Here is a 14,044-nt window from a genome sequence, read left to right as displayed (position 1 = left end):
TAAAACTCAGCCTTTAATATATTAAAGTTTTGAATAAAGGCTCTAATCAATCTACACTTTGTTAAATGGCTTACCCCCTACCTTAGAATAAGGAAAGTTTTCTTACAGTAATTAAAACTAAGCCTCAGAGCCGTTGTTAACAACCAGAAAAAGATTTTGTGTTTCATTTGCCTTCTGCAATAGCAGTGTGACAGTTGTAGTTCAACCAATAGTTTCATTCTCTTATTATCAGCCTTATGAGTTCTCTTAGCAATATATATTTTAAAAAAGCAATTTTAAAACATGGAGGTACCAAAACTGTACAATTACTGTCACAACTTTTCCACCCATTGGTACCGTCAGCTTAACACATAACGCCACAGATACTAGCTGCAGTCAACGTCAGCAGGTTGCCAGAGGCAAGCTCTTGCATTTTGCTGACTAGCTTTATTCAGTTATGTCTTCTTAATTGTTCATGTGCTAAAGCTCATCAACTGAAAAATAATATTGCTTTCCTGTGGGTAGAACAATTGAGATTTGAAAAATAGACACTTCATCTCTGTCTTAAAGGCACAAGTGAGTTAATCTGATGGTATCTGGAAAAGCCCAATAGATTCGTGCAGAAATAGCCCTGTACCAAGGAGGGAGTATAGGATTAATAAAACCACTAAATCAAGATGGAAACAAAGTTACTCCCAGTTTTTCCTTTTAAGGCTAATTTTCAGGAAAATGAGACCCAGTTTTGTGTTTATTATACTCACATATAATTTTCATTTCATATAATTTTCATTTAAAAAAGAGCAGTCATTGCTGTTCCACTGCATAGCAGAGATGGGGCTAGGAAGAAAGTGTAATCAGTTTTCACATTTTCCTGATAACACATTTTGACAGCTTAAAATAAAGTGTCACATAGTTTTATTTAGTGATGGTATTGCTCCCAGAGTGAAGAAACTAGAGTTTCATTCATTTAAAACATCTTGATTGAGTGCCCATTATGTTTTAGGCCTTGTGCTAGGTAATGAGGATACCATAGTCCAAAGAACTAATGTACATTTGGGTATTTCTTTGTTCTTATTGAGTGCTTGCTCTATATACATCACCTTACTTAATCTTTTTAACAATCTTATAGTATAGGCTGTATTTTTTCCCATGTTACAGGTATGTAAACCAAGGCTTAGAAAGATTACGCTTCCTCCTGATGTTTCATAAGTAGTAAATGCTAAAGGTTTGAACAGGGTCTGTCTGACTTTTTAGCATGAGGTCCAAACTATAGGTAGTCTTACTTTACACAGTTCCCCAAAATGAAAGTTTTGGTTACGATGAGCTGTGAACTGAATTTTGTCACCTCCATGTTCATATGCTGAAGCTGTCGCTCCCAACATGATGGTATTTGGAGAGGGGGGCCTTTGGGAGGTAATAGGTTTAGATGAAGTCAGTGGGGCCCTAATGAACGAAGACAGTAGGGTCCTAATGATGAATTCGCATCTCTTGTAAGAAGCACTAGAGAGCTTGCTTCCTTTCCCTCCCTCCTTCCCCCTGTGAGAGCACAGAGGCAGGGCCATGCAAGGATACCGCGAGAGGAGAGCCAGTGTGACCCAAGAAGTGAGCTCTGTATTTTTCACTGATACATAGTGCGGGAAGCACTTGTACACTAAGTTCTCAATTACTGAAAATGACATCCCTCCTCAAGGAGAGATCTGGAACTTTACAAGCCCAGTCTCAGAATGCACTCCTGATTGCAGCAGAGGAAACCTGCTGCCTAACCAATCACAGGCAGTCTTTTAGGTGGGGCACATCATTTTCTCAAACTCTAGGTTTCCAAGATTACAGAAAAGTGTCCAGGATACAGCAAGTATTAGTTAAGTATAAATGAAGGAACAAAGGAGCATGCTTCTGAGGTGAAATCCCACACGTAAGAATACAAACACCATGGCAATGAGCATTTTTATGATCTCAGTTGCCAGTATTTAACACATTCCTAGATAATAAGGAGAGCCCTGAAACAGCAAAGGCCGCTTAGTCACTCTTCCCATCTGATTTGGCTATGGTTTATTTTCAGATAAAAATGTCATTGTTATTAAGCATTATTTTACTTTTTTTTGCCATTTAGAGAACACTTAAAAAAATCAAATATCTTTATTTATGATATTTTATACCCATACCACAAGTAAGTATTATTATACCCAACTTATTAATAAAAAATCAGTCAAAAAGAATATAACTGATTCGCACAAAGTCACATGAAGGAGAAGTGACAGAACCACAGCTTCATAAGTTTTGTACCTGTACGCTGCCTTAGACATGCAAGCAATGGGTCAGAATCAAGATTATGGGGAGAGACCAGATTTCGACCTAAGAGAGGAAAATCAGGAATGTCCTTAACTAGAATCAGCAACCAAGAGCCTAAGCTGGGGAGAAGGGATCAAAAGTCAAGCAAGCACATAAGTCAGGTTACCCTTCTTCTTGTTCAGAAAGCATGGAGTGGGGCATACAGACAGATTATGAAAGGATGGTCCAAACTCCTTATCTTGGCAATTGTAAATAATACTGCTATGAATGTTGGGGTTGCATATATCTTTCAAATTAGTGTTTTTGTTTTGTTTTATATTTTTGGAATATATACCTAGGAGTGGAATTACTGGGTATATGATAGTTCTATTTTTAGTTTTTCGGACAAATTTCCATGTTGTTTTCCACAGTGGCTATACCAATTTATAGTCCCACCAACAGTGCATGAGGGTTCCCTTTTCTCCACATCCTCACCTACATTTGTTTTCTTTTTGATGATAGCCAATCTGACAGGTGTGAGGTTATCTTAGTCAATCTTTCTATCTAACTCAGATTGGTATAATCTTTTTTTAATTCCTTCTCCTTTTATAAGTATTTGCAACCACCTACCATTTGGCCTGAGGGTGATGATACCCTAGAATTTTAAATTGAAATATTTACGGTAGTAGACTATAACAGAAACAGAGCTTTTTAAGGTTTTTCTTGTGTATTTCTGTTCTTCTGTCATCCTTCCCTTAGGAATCCTCCTGTACTCTTGGTCTTTAATTGTCTTTGATGTGACTTTTCCTTGTTTTGACCATCCTTTCACAATCTATCTGTATACACCGCTCCTGCATTTCACTCTCCTCCCCGTACCACTTACACCATTCTCCCTTACTTTTTCCATATTTAATAATTTGACACACTATTATATATTAGGTAGGGGGGCAGAGGTAGAGAGAGGATCAGAAAATTTGCCCCAGGATCCTCAATTAAGAAGACTATTAAATTTAGATAAATTGTATAGTTATACGCCATTATCATTAGTCTATCACATGCCATACATATAAATTCTGTAATTAAATCCTGTACTTATCTTGTAACTATCTCAGTTACATTATATCATATTTTATGATTTTTCTGTGTATAAATACTATATTTAAAACAATTTATTATTTTCATAGATTTTAAGCATAACTTTAATTTTTAAAAATTGCACTAAATCTTAAAAATATAAATTACCCCAACAGCTGAAAGACCCTCTTACTATTTTTCTTTATTTTTAAATTGAAGTAGAGTTGATGTACAGTATTCTGTTACAGGTGTACAATATAGTGATTCACAATTTTTAAAGCTTATACTCCATTTATAGTTACAAAATATTGGCTGTATTCCCTGTGTTGTATGGTATATCCTTGTAGCTTATTTTATGCCTAACAGTTTGTACCTGTTACTCCCCTACCTCTATGTTACCCCTCCCCACTAGCAACCACTAGTTTGTTCTCTATATTTGTGTCTGTTTCTTTTTTGTTATAGTTACTGGTTTCTTGTATTTCTTTAGATTCCACAATATATGATACCATATAGTATGTGTCTTTCTCTACCTGACTTGTTTCACTTATAATACCCTCCAAATCCATCCATGTTGTTGCAAATGGCAAAATTTCATTCTTTTTATGGCTGGGTACTATTCAGTTTCAGAATAAAAAAATTACCTTCTGATCTTAAGCATAAGAATTGCTTTAATATAAAAACACTTCATTCAGTAAGGACATATAAGAGATTAGAGGGTAATGAAGATTTTCAAATTTACATTATCTTAATATATATATTCACATTAACATTAGCTCATCTCAATAAATCAACGGTAACTTGAAAAAGGTTTTACTGTCTAGAGCAAAGAATCCTTACAGATGTCTAGGAATGGAGGTGGAGGAAAAAATGCATTGTCATACAGCCTACTGATGAAGTGAGACAAGACACTGCTAATCATACTACGTCATGCATGTCTGTTTGGAAAAGCCTTGACTATATCATTTTGATTTTCTGTGAGCAGGCCTGCAAAAACATTGAAATTTTCAACATAAAATTGTTAACCTGAAACATTTTTCTTTGACAAATACCGTAAATGTGATAAAGCTAGAAAAGAAGAACATACAGAGCTCTGGTCTGTGAGGGATTCTGTCAAACTTCGCTCAAAATAAAAGGACAAAGTCATCAAATAAAATGATGTCCTCTAGTCAGGTGGCATCCTTTAGGAAGCCAGGCATTGAAATTCTTTTAAAAATACAATTGCTACACTGAATTAAATTATTTAGTGTAGTTTAGTCAGACACAACCATTTGTTTCTACATGTGCAGCTTTCAATAAAAAAAAAAAAAGCTCAACAACAACAAAAACATATTTAATCCCTAGGTAGAGATTTTAAAAATCAATAACACTCGGGAAATAAAAACGTATTCTAAAGTAATATAATCATACCCAAACTTTTAGGTTCTGTACTCAATCCATACGGCTTTTGTGAGCAAAATATTATTAGAACCAAGATGAACAATAATCATGTATCACAAGCCTGTGAATAATGCTGCCCTCAAAGGTACAATAAACAATTACTCTCTGTGAAACAAAACATGGCGACAATTATTAAAACTCTCACTGCTGCACTCAATATATCCAACATTATTAAAACATTTGGGATATATAAATGGGCACTTCTGTTTTTGTTCATTTTTTAAAAATGAGAATGGCTGGTAATGTCTGACCTGAAGGCAGATATTCATTATAATAGTCAAACATCATAAAATAAACTTCAAATGTTATGTATTCTACATAAATTACTCTGGAGCAACAACAAGGAGGCTCATAAACTTGCACACAAGTAGAGAAATATTTCTTAAGGAAAAACTGTATGTTTAAGACATTCCACACTAATGTCTCTGGAAAAGGCATTTTTAGCATACTGCTCCATTACCTATGCTTCATAAAGAATGCCGCTATCTAATTTAATTTAGCTGTGAACAGATTTCTCAGCAGTGCAATTTGTATTTTGAGAACATCTCTTAAGAATCATAGCTTGCAATGTATGGCGGTTCCATGAAGAATAATCTGTAAACAAAATCTCCATCTATCAACAAAGGCCATTAAAGACCATAAAATAACCCATCCTTGACTGATTAATGCTGCCACTGAAAGGAATTTCAGGCTATTAACATCCAGAAAATATATTGCTGCTGTGGTTGTGTTTATTATATAAATCACATAGTTATATGTGCTGGTATAAAGCAGTGTGTTTTTTTAACCACCTCCCTCCATCCCCCCAACAATTAATTTAACATTTTTATAAGAAAGACACTTTGAAGAACACTGAATATCTACAGAAAGTAAATACGTCTCTTTACTCCCTAGAGAAAATGTGTGTAAAGGAAGAGCTATTTATAATATATTAGATAGCTAAATATTGGTTTAACACATCTTACTTAGTTCAATTATCTTCATATCCTTGTCATTAAAATAATTTCTCTAAATGTTGTTTTAAAACCTTTAGTTCCATTTGTATTTATTGATAGTTCCATCAGTGATACAGAGGGCGTGTCCTGGGTAAAATTGCCACAAAAAAATCTTTAGTTATTATCTTCATGTTTATCTTATTCCATCATTTTTGTTATCAACATAACCATCACTGTCACTGCTCCTCATCCCAGGGAATGTAAATACAACCTGGTTGGATCATAACCTAGAAGCTGAAGGGGTTCTGTCCACCAGGACAGATCCTGATTTCTCTAAAGAGTCCCTTCTTCAGAAATGTCATGTATTATCTCTTATGCCTTAAAAACTACTGGCTTTGTATTTGCCCAAGGTTTTAACTCTCAAACTTGCTTTCAAAACACTTCATATCTCAAAAATACGTTCTTATGCTGAGTGTTTAAAACAAGGCACTTGTATAAACATCGTACTCATATTATCTCCTTCCATCTGGATACCGATCCCGTGAGAGAGGTGTATTTTAGCCATGTTATGATTTTTTTTTTAAATTGATTTAAGAAGTTACTAATGTTTCCAAGGTCACATAGCTAGTATGTTGCAGCATATGATTCAAATTCAGATCTGTTTTGATTCAGAAATGTACACTGCTGCCTATATTCTTTCCTATTCTCATTTCTGAGAGTCTCTTCAGCCAAAGAACACTCCCATAGTTTCCCTCCGTCTCCGTAAAATACTCTGGCTTAGCCCACTTAGTCTTTCCATTCTTTCACCCTGAGTAGAGTCCTGCTTTGCTATACTGGTTCTTTCGGGCTTTTGTAATAATATATATAGCAACTAAAGAGGACTATAAGAAGAATAAGAGGCGTCAGATTTGGGATCTTGGAGAAGACCTAAAGATGAGTGGGACTGAAGACACTGGGTTAAGGGAGCAGCCAGTAAATGGCAAAGAAATGAAAACGGCATATTCTAGGACAATGCATCCTGCTGGCAGTAATTGAAAAATACATGTAAAAGATATGGTATTATTTGTTTTTCTTTTTGTTTCATTTGGTCCGTTCTTTTCTTTTCTTTTCTTTTCTTTTCTTTTCTTTCTTTCTTTCTTTCTTTCTTTCTTTCTTTCTTTCTTTCTCTCTCTTTCTTTCTCTCTTTCTTTCTTTCTTTCTCTCTTTCTTTCTTTCTTTCTTTCTTTCTTTGTTTCTTTGTTTCTTTCTTTCTTTCTTTCTTTCTTTCTTTCTTTCTTTCTTTCTTTCTTTCTTTCTTTCTTTCTTTCTTTCTTTTTCTTTCTTTCTTTCTTTCTTTCTTTCTTTCTTTCTTTCTTTCTTTCGTCATTGCTCTTTGCTTTATTAAATAGTAACATTGTTCCAGGATGGAACAAAATGAACACATGACTTCTGCAGAGCTTTGTAAATATTATTTTGTTAAAATAGCTAAATGGGTTAAATAACCACTGATATGAGACATTTACGACCACAGTGCACAAAATTCAAAAGACAACAAACACGACATAGCATTTTGTTTCTAACAATTTGAGAGGTGAAAACTTGATTTTGAGTATTTGATTCTCGTTTTGAATGTTTTTAATTCTCTGTGCTAACTCCCATTTGCTCCCCACTTCGTGTGTCTTTAGACACTATGGGGTCCCTTTGTAAACATCAGCAAGGGAATCATGATATGTATCAGGAATATTGATGTCTTTCATTTTAAAAAAAATTTCTAGATAATTTAAGTGGAAGGAAGGATATGACTGAAATAGGGACAATGGATACAGAAGTACTTATGCTTAAAACTCTCTACTCTGATTCCTTCAGAATTCTGTTAGTGTGTACTTTACACCTCCCCTTTAAAATAAAAATTCCTACTAGACACTTAAATTTATTCAGACCTTGGGAAGATTATTTTGCCCCAATAATTAGATCAGCAGTTGACTCTAAACTGAGATGATGGTACCCTAGCCAAGAAGGAACAAAATATGTTAATGAGAACAGAATCTGAAGGGTCTCGTCCTTTTGCACAATGATAGAACTCAGGAGGCAGCTGGGTATCTTAAGACACAATGAAATGCATCCAGGAGAGCAACCAAATAAAGCTTTGATTACTTTGCATTTAATCCAAGCTCTTTAGCAGCAATCCAGAATCTACCCAAAGCAGATTTGTGAACGGCCTATTAAATCTGCATCTTAGCTTCTCATGTTTGTCATCATTCTCCCTAGTTTAGCCACATTCCTACTCCTTTCGTATGTGAAACTTTCTCTAACTAGAAGGAGGAGAGTGAGAAGAAAAATGACAAAAGAAGATAACTATATGATTAATTATTCCTCCTCTCAGTGTCTCTCTTCTACAGTATTCTACTCTCTAAAAGTTATAAACAACCACAAGAACAAACACAAAAACTAAAATCAGTAAAAATAAATCCCATCTTCCTCTATCACGTTTGTTTTCTTAAGGTACACAGCTCTTAAAACTCTTTGGTTGTTTCTCTACAATGGCTCTAGCGGGTTTAGAAGAATGGGAACATTACAAATCACTTTTTAAACAGAAATGAAAAATTACATAATCCCCAAAGTAGACAAGGCAAAAAAATAAAATGAACAAATGAAGTAAAATAAAACATCCTCAGCTGAACAAAGAAGTGCCTACCTTGTGAAGGTATTTTGTGCATAGTAACATAAGGGACCTATTTCTAAAGCTCTATAAAAATATTTGTTAAAATAAACTGGTATTACAGAGAGTAGCATAGAAAAAGGAAGTACCTACACTCAGCTATTCACTGGCACAACAGAAAAAACACTCTTCTTTGTATTGTTAAACTTCTAATTGTTGTTCTTCCTTCAAATAAAATGACTAATTTTTATTTACCTAGAATAATTTTAGCACACATTGAGTTGGAAGGAGAAATGATACTTTCTGATAGCAATCTTTAGAAAAAATCATAATTTAGAAATTTGGAAAACAATCAGCAAAATATATAGCTTGTGGTTTTATGTTCTAAACTGTGATTTTTTTGCCTATGACTTAACTTCTATGACGCAAATAAAACTGGTTGCAGAAATACACTTTAATATGATGCCTTGTATGATCTAACAGTTGGGGCAATGTTGTACCAAGATGGGCTATAAAGTATTAATTTATACACCAGAAAAGCCTCTAATGAGTTCAAGCAAGCTTCTTATTGCTATTAAGTAGATTTACTTTCCAATGTCCATCTTGATATTTATGTTTTTGATATTTCTACTTAATAATAATATTTTTGCCCTCAAAGGCAATTGCATGAATGGACAAACACATTGTAGAATAATAAATGAAACCAATAGCTCTTTGCCCAAAAAAGAGGCTGGGGATTTTTGTTGAATTCATTCTTCAATCCCTAATACTTAGAATAATGCTGGCCATACAAGTGAATTAAGTCAGTCAACGGAGAACATATATTTATTCTTTAACTAGAGTATCTGTTCTATGTAAAATGATCAGATTTCTATGTTAAGGATTTAATCTCACTTACTTATTAACAAAGTCCCCAGGAGATAATATTTATTTACTTACTCTTAGTTGCTTCCTTTAAAGTGGCAGGAGACACTTAAAAATCAAATGAATAGATTTAAATCCTTTTTAGCTTCATATGTTTCTCAGCTGCATGAAAATATCACTACTAGACAAAAAACTGTATGTTTTCATTTAATTACAATTTAAACATGTAAGAGATGTATAATTTTATATTTTAATTTAAAGCAGTCAAAATGTTTGGGAAAACTAAGAAAATACAGAATATCAAACAAAAATACTGATTTAGGACTAGAAACAATGTTTATATCTTGAATTACTTGTTTCAGGTAAACAATTGCTATGTCCCTAAAGTATGTTTAGTTCAAGAAGGAGAAGAAACTTCATTGTCTCCTCAAGGCAAGGCTTAAAATCTGTACTGTGTGTGAACAAGGAAAAAGAAAGACTATTTTCTGGAGTTTCTATTTTTGTGGGATAATGATGATTTCACACAAATGTGATTCACTTTGTGGCATAAGTAACAGGAAGACACATGCCATCACAATTTCAAGATGAAATATCAAGCTTCAGTCTCTCCTCCACTTCCCCATTTATCTCTCTCTCTCACTCACTCTCACTCACTCACACACACACACACATACACGCAAAGAGACAAGATAACCGAGGCTGGGAGAGATGGGTAGTACTGTGGTTGAGAGTCTCCATATGTAGGATGATTTCTTGAATAATCTGAGAAGACACCTAATTAAGCAAATTTGTGATAACTTTAACAGATGTTTCAGCAGATTAACAGTTTAACTAGGTAAAAGGGAGGAAGATGAGCAGGAATTTTATTCTAATCATACACCCAAGAAAACAGGAAAGGAAAATGGCTCTATTGATTATTGGGAACTGTCCTGCAAGACAAATGTCAGTAATCCAGATTTACAAACTCCTTAACCTTGAGTGCATTTGCAAACTCCTCAACCTTGAGTGACTTTCCATGAATGCTGTAAAAATTAATCCTGCAATGGGGAAGACAAGAAAGTCCAAGATCACTCCCAACTTTAAGACTATATGGTTTTTCACCAAAGAGTTATCAGGTTATTCATTTTTTTTCTTAATAAAGATTTTTTCTTAATAAAGATAACTATGCTAATCATATAGAAAGACAAAGTGGATAATATGACATTGGTAGAGAATTAGTAAGCAATATATAGCAACACACACATACACATATATGAACACATACATACCTACCTATTACAACTGTATGTATATTATAACTATATGTTAGTGTAACAGAAAGTAATTCTTGAAATATCTAAAATGTAACAATAAAAATACTGAGCCATTACTAGCCTAGAGGGGCTGTGAGGTGATAAGGGATTTTGAGTTTTACTCTCTGTTGGGTCATTTAGGCATTTCACAACTTCCTGCCAGTAGTAAATCTATGCTATTTTGCTTCTTCCCAGAATTAAAAAAAACATATATATGTAAAAGCTCCTGAAAATTTATCTTTTTACTCATCTTTAAGAAAGTTTTATTCATCTTTAAGAGGTTTTTATGAAGGCACTGTTGCCCTTTAAAGAAATTTTAATGGCTTAAAGTAAGGCTTGTCAAAGTCAGAATTTCATCCTTTTGGAAGTCTTGACCAATTTAAACTTGAATAATTTTCATGAGCAAAATAACCACAAAACAATGATTTTTACATTAAATTTTACTTGCACTGTCTGACCTAAATATTAAAGCTTTAAACAGAATAAGCACTAATGAAGTGCTCAGTCTCTACAAATGAGTATCTTGGCAGGGTGCTCTCCTCATTCCTCAGCCTTCTCCATTGTTTCTTGACTTCCTCCACTTCTTCCCACAGACATTGCCACCAGGAAGCCAAGTCACACTGCAGAGGAACACTGTGGGCAGAGTATTTGGGACCTAAGAGCTCTGACAACTATTTCCTCTTCCTCAAACCTGTATTATTCCTCCTCAGTAAAGGAGAAATAACCATGTCAAAGAGTTGTAGTGAGGACCGATTGAGATATTGTGCAGAAATGTATTATGCTGAACAGATAATATGTACTCAGAAAATGGTGATTATTTTTTCTATTGCTCACTTGGGCTTGGATTTTAATTTATTTTTTATTGAGTGCAGGATATATACTTATCCACATATACAATGTTTTCTAAGTGTACACCATGCCTGCTAAAAGTATAGATACAAATACCCTGGAAGGTGGCTATCACATAAAAGCAAAGCCATGCATTCAGTGAGTAACTACATAATATGAATGAAGTAAGAATAAATATGCACTAGGTAAGTGGTAAGATGCTATGAACTGAAACCATAAAATAGAAAATGGGAAGTAGGTGATTTGTTGGTAGCCATGAGTGGCTAGAATATGTGGAACATGAGGTAGTTTTTCTGTACCTGCTACATCGTTCCAAGTGGAAGTATACTGGACAGGTTTTTTTCTGTTGTTGTTGTTAATCTGTGTTCCTTTAATTTAAGAAAAATTTGTGGACACTATGGAATGGGACAAGGAATAGAAAGAGTAGAACATTCCAAACACAATCTAACAGGTATGCAATGTGTTGGAAAATATGGCCATGAAAATAATAAAATAATTGGACTTAATACAATCTATTAAGGTTGACAAAAATTAAAAAAAAAACACTACTATTAATCAGTGAAGCACAAATACGAGCATCTATTCTGAGCCAGGTGCTTTATAGCTAGCTTGCTGCTTGGAGTACAAAGATGAATAAGACAAAGTCTGAGTCTGCATAAAAACATCAAAGATTTTCATTCCAGTGAGACAGAACATACATAAACCAGGAATTGCAAACTCAGATGCCTTTGGTACCAAAATGTGTAAAGCATTTCAGGTGTATAAAATAAACACATAAAATATTGTTACTTTTACAAAAAATGATCTCCCTCATCTATCTTGAAATATGTAGCCTTTTCTGTCCAATTTTATGGTCTATGATTTTTTTTATAGAAACATGAATATAGAGGGAAGTTTCTCAATAATAAAAAATATTCGCAGTGAAAAATGGCCATGGCTATTTGGTCTCAGTGTCAGAGAAATGACAAGGAGTCACAGAGATCATGGTAAACTATATATATCACACTCTATTTAAAGCATGTGACTTCTACTCACAAATTATTGCTGTATGTTAACTACAGGCTCAGCAGTACCAAATTATCTCATATTTTTTAAAGAGGAAATAAACCTAGAATTTGTGTGTGTGTGCCAAGGTTTTAATGGTTGGGTTCAATTTAAACACAAACACTGAGTAGGCAGAAAGTTTGAAAATAAAATTTCAATAATCTCAAAGCTATGTCTATGGATGGGAATTAATTTTCAAGCTTCCCATGTTTGATCCTGAGTTAAAGGAATTATAATACAAAAGAGAATATGAAGGAGAGCTCTCTGAAAAGTATAGAAAATTTTAAAACATAGAAAGAACACTGACAAAGAGCGACTCTCCTTACATTTTCTATGCAAAATTGGGTCTGTGATAAAGAATATATTCCTAGATTGATGAGAATAAGGGAAATCCCAGAATCTCCTTTGTAGAGAGAACTTTAATTTTAATCTGTCTGGTATTATTTGAATAAAATCTGTCCAAGTGTGTCTTGATGAATAAGCCTATTTTTCAGAGTATATCTATGGATTCCCAATATTGGAATCTCCTAGTACCTTTGTTAAAATATATGTTCCTGAATACCATTCCAGATTTACAGAATTGAATATTTTTGATTCAATATAGAAATATGGATTTTTAATAAGTATCTTTACTTAATTCTAATATAATGAATGTTTGGAATTATACAATTCCACAGCCTCTCCAACAGTACTCCACACTGGCCACCAAAGATATTTGTTTAATTAGAGATTCTGAACCTCACACAGACTTATTGGAATCTCTAGGGAATGAGACTCAAAAGATCTATATTTATAACAAGTTTAACTAGGTGATCTTACTGTGTGTTCAGATGCACAAAGCCTATATTTTATTACATTATAGTCTTCATTCTTATTTTTAATGTTTCTTGAAGTCATTTTTACTAAAAAAAATTGATAATTTGAAAGTATATAATTTTTTTGGTAAAATGACATTCTAGATCTATAGTTTGTTTAAATGAAGCATAAAAAAGAAAATGTAGTTCATAAGAATGCATCATTATTGCAAGTGCAATTTCACTGCAACTTTAAAAATATGAATATTTAAAAAAAGGTATGAATGGTCTAAGAATATTACCAAGATTTTTTTCTAGTAGCATAGTATTTACTGAATAACTCATAGGTAAAATTTTTCCTCAAAATGTCATATTTAGCAATTTCTCAATTACCTAACCTATTTGTGAGTCTGTCTTTGAATAATAGCAAATTTGTGTTTTAGAAACAATCTTACGCAGAAACACATTATATTAATACAAGATAAAGAGAAACTACACTTCACTATATGTAGGGGTCCTTATAGCTAAAACGTTGTGATCTGGTACCTGGACTTCATCTTAGTGAGAAAATGAGAGATTATAAACCTAAATCACTGATTAAACAATGCACTATACAATGGAACTTGCCATTATTTTTCATAATAAAGCAGAATGAAGAGGAGAAGAAGGGGAGGATAAAGAAGAGGGTGAGGAGCTAGAGGAAGGGCTGTGGATCACCTACATGAGCATCTGTAAATGAGAGTTTTCAGCCCAACTCTAACTTTTAGTTTTCAGGAGATATTAAAAGATTGAGATAATCTATATAAGCTTTTTCTCAATATAAGTATGTTCTAAATTCCTGTCATTTTAAACATAGTATGAGAAGAGTTA

At 33.6% G+C, this 14,044-nt stretch overlaps 1 protein-coding gene across 6 annotated transcripts in view; it reads right to left on the bottom strand.

Moving 5' to 3' along the window:
* Window positions 1–14,044, bottom strand: part of LOC116282436 (protocadherin-15-like) — a 504,558-nt gene that overhangs the window by 72,060 nt on the left and 418,454 nt on the right. Inside the window, exon 7 of one of the 6 annotated variants that reach the window (XR_012077458.1) lies at window positions 741–816. The exons of the other annotated variants lie outside the window; for them this stretch is intronic. The gene's annotated coding sequence lies outside the window, so the exon portion shown is untranslated. The remainder of the gene's footprint in view (window positions 1–740; window positions 817–14,044) is intronic. 6 annotated transcript variants of the gene reach the window in all.

This window comes from Vicugna pacos, chromosome 11 (genome assembly GCF_048564905.1).
Source record: "Vicugna pacos chromosome 11, VicPac4, whole genome shotgun sequence".
Lineage (NCBI taxonomy): Eukaryota > Metazoa > Chordata > Mammalia > Artiodactyla > Camelidae > Vicugna > Vicugna pacos.
The sequence above is the reverse complement of the archived record's forward strand: the minus strand, read 5'-3'. Positions and strand labels throughout refer to the sequence as shown.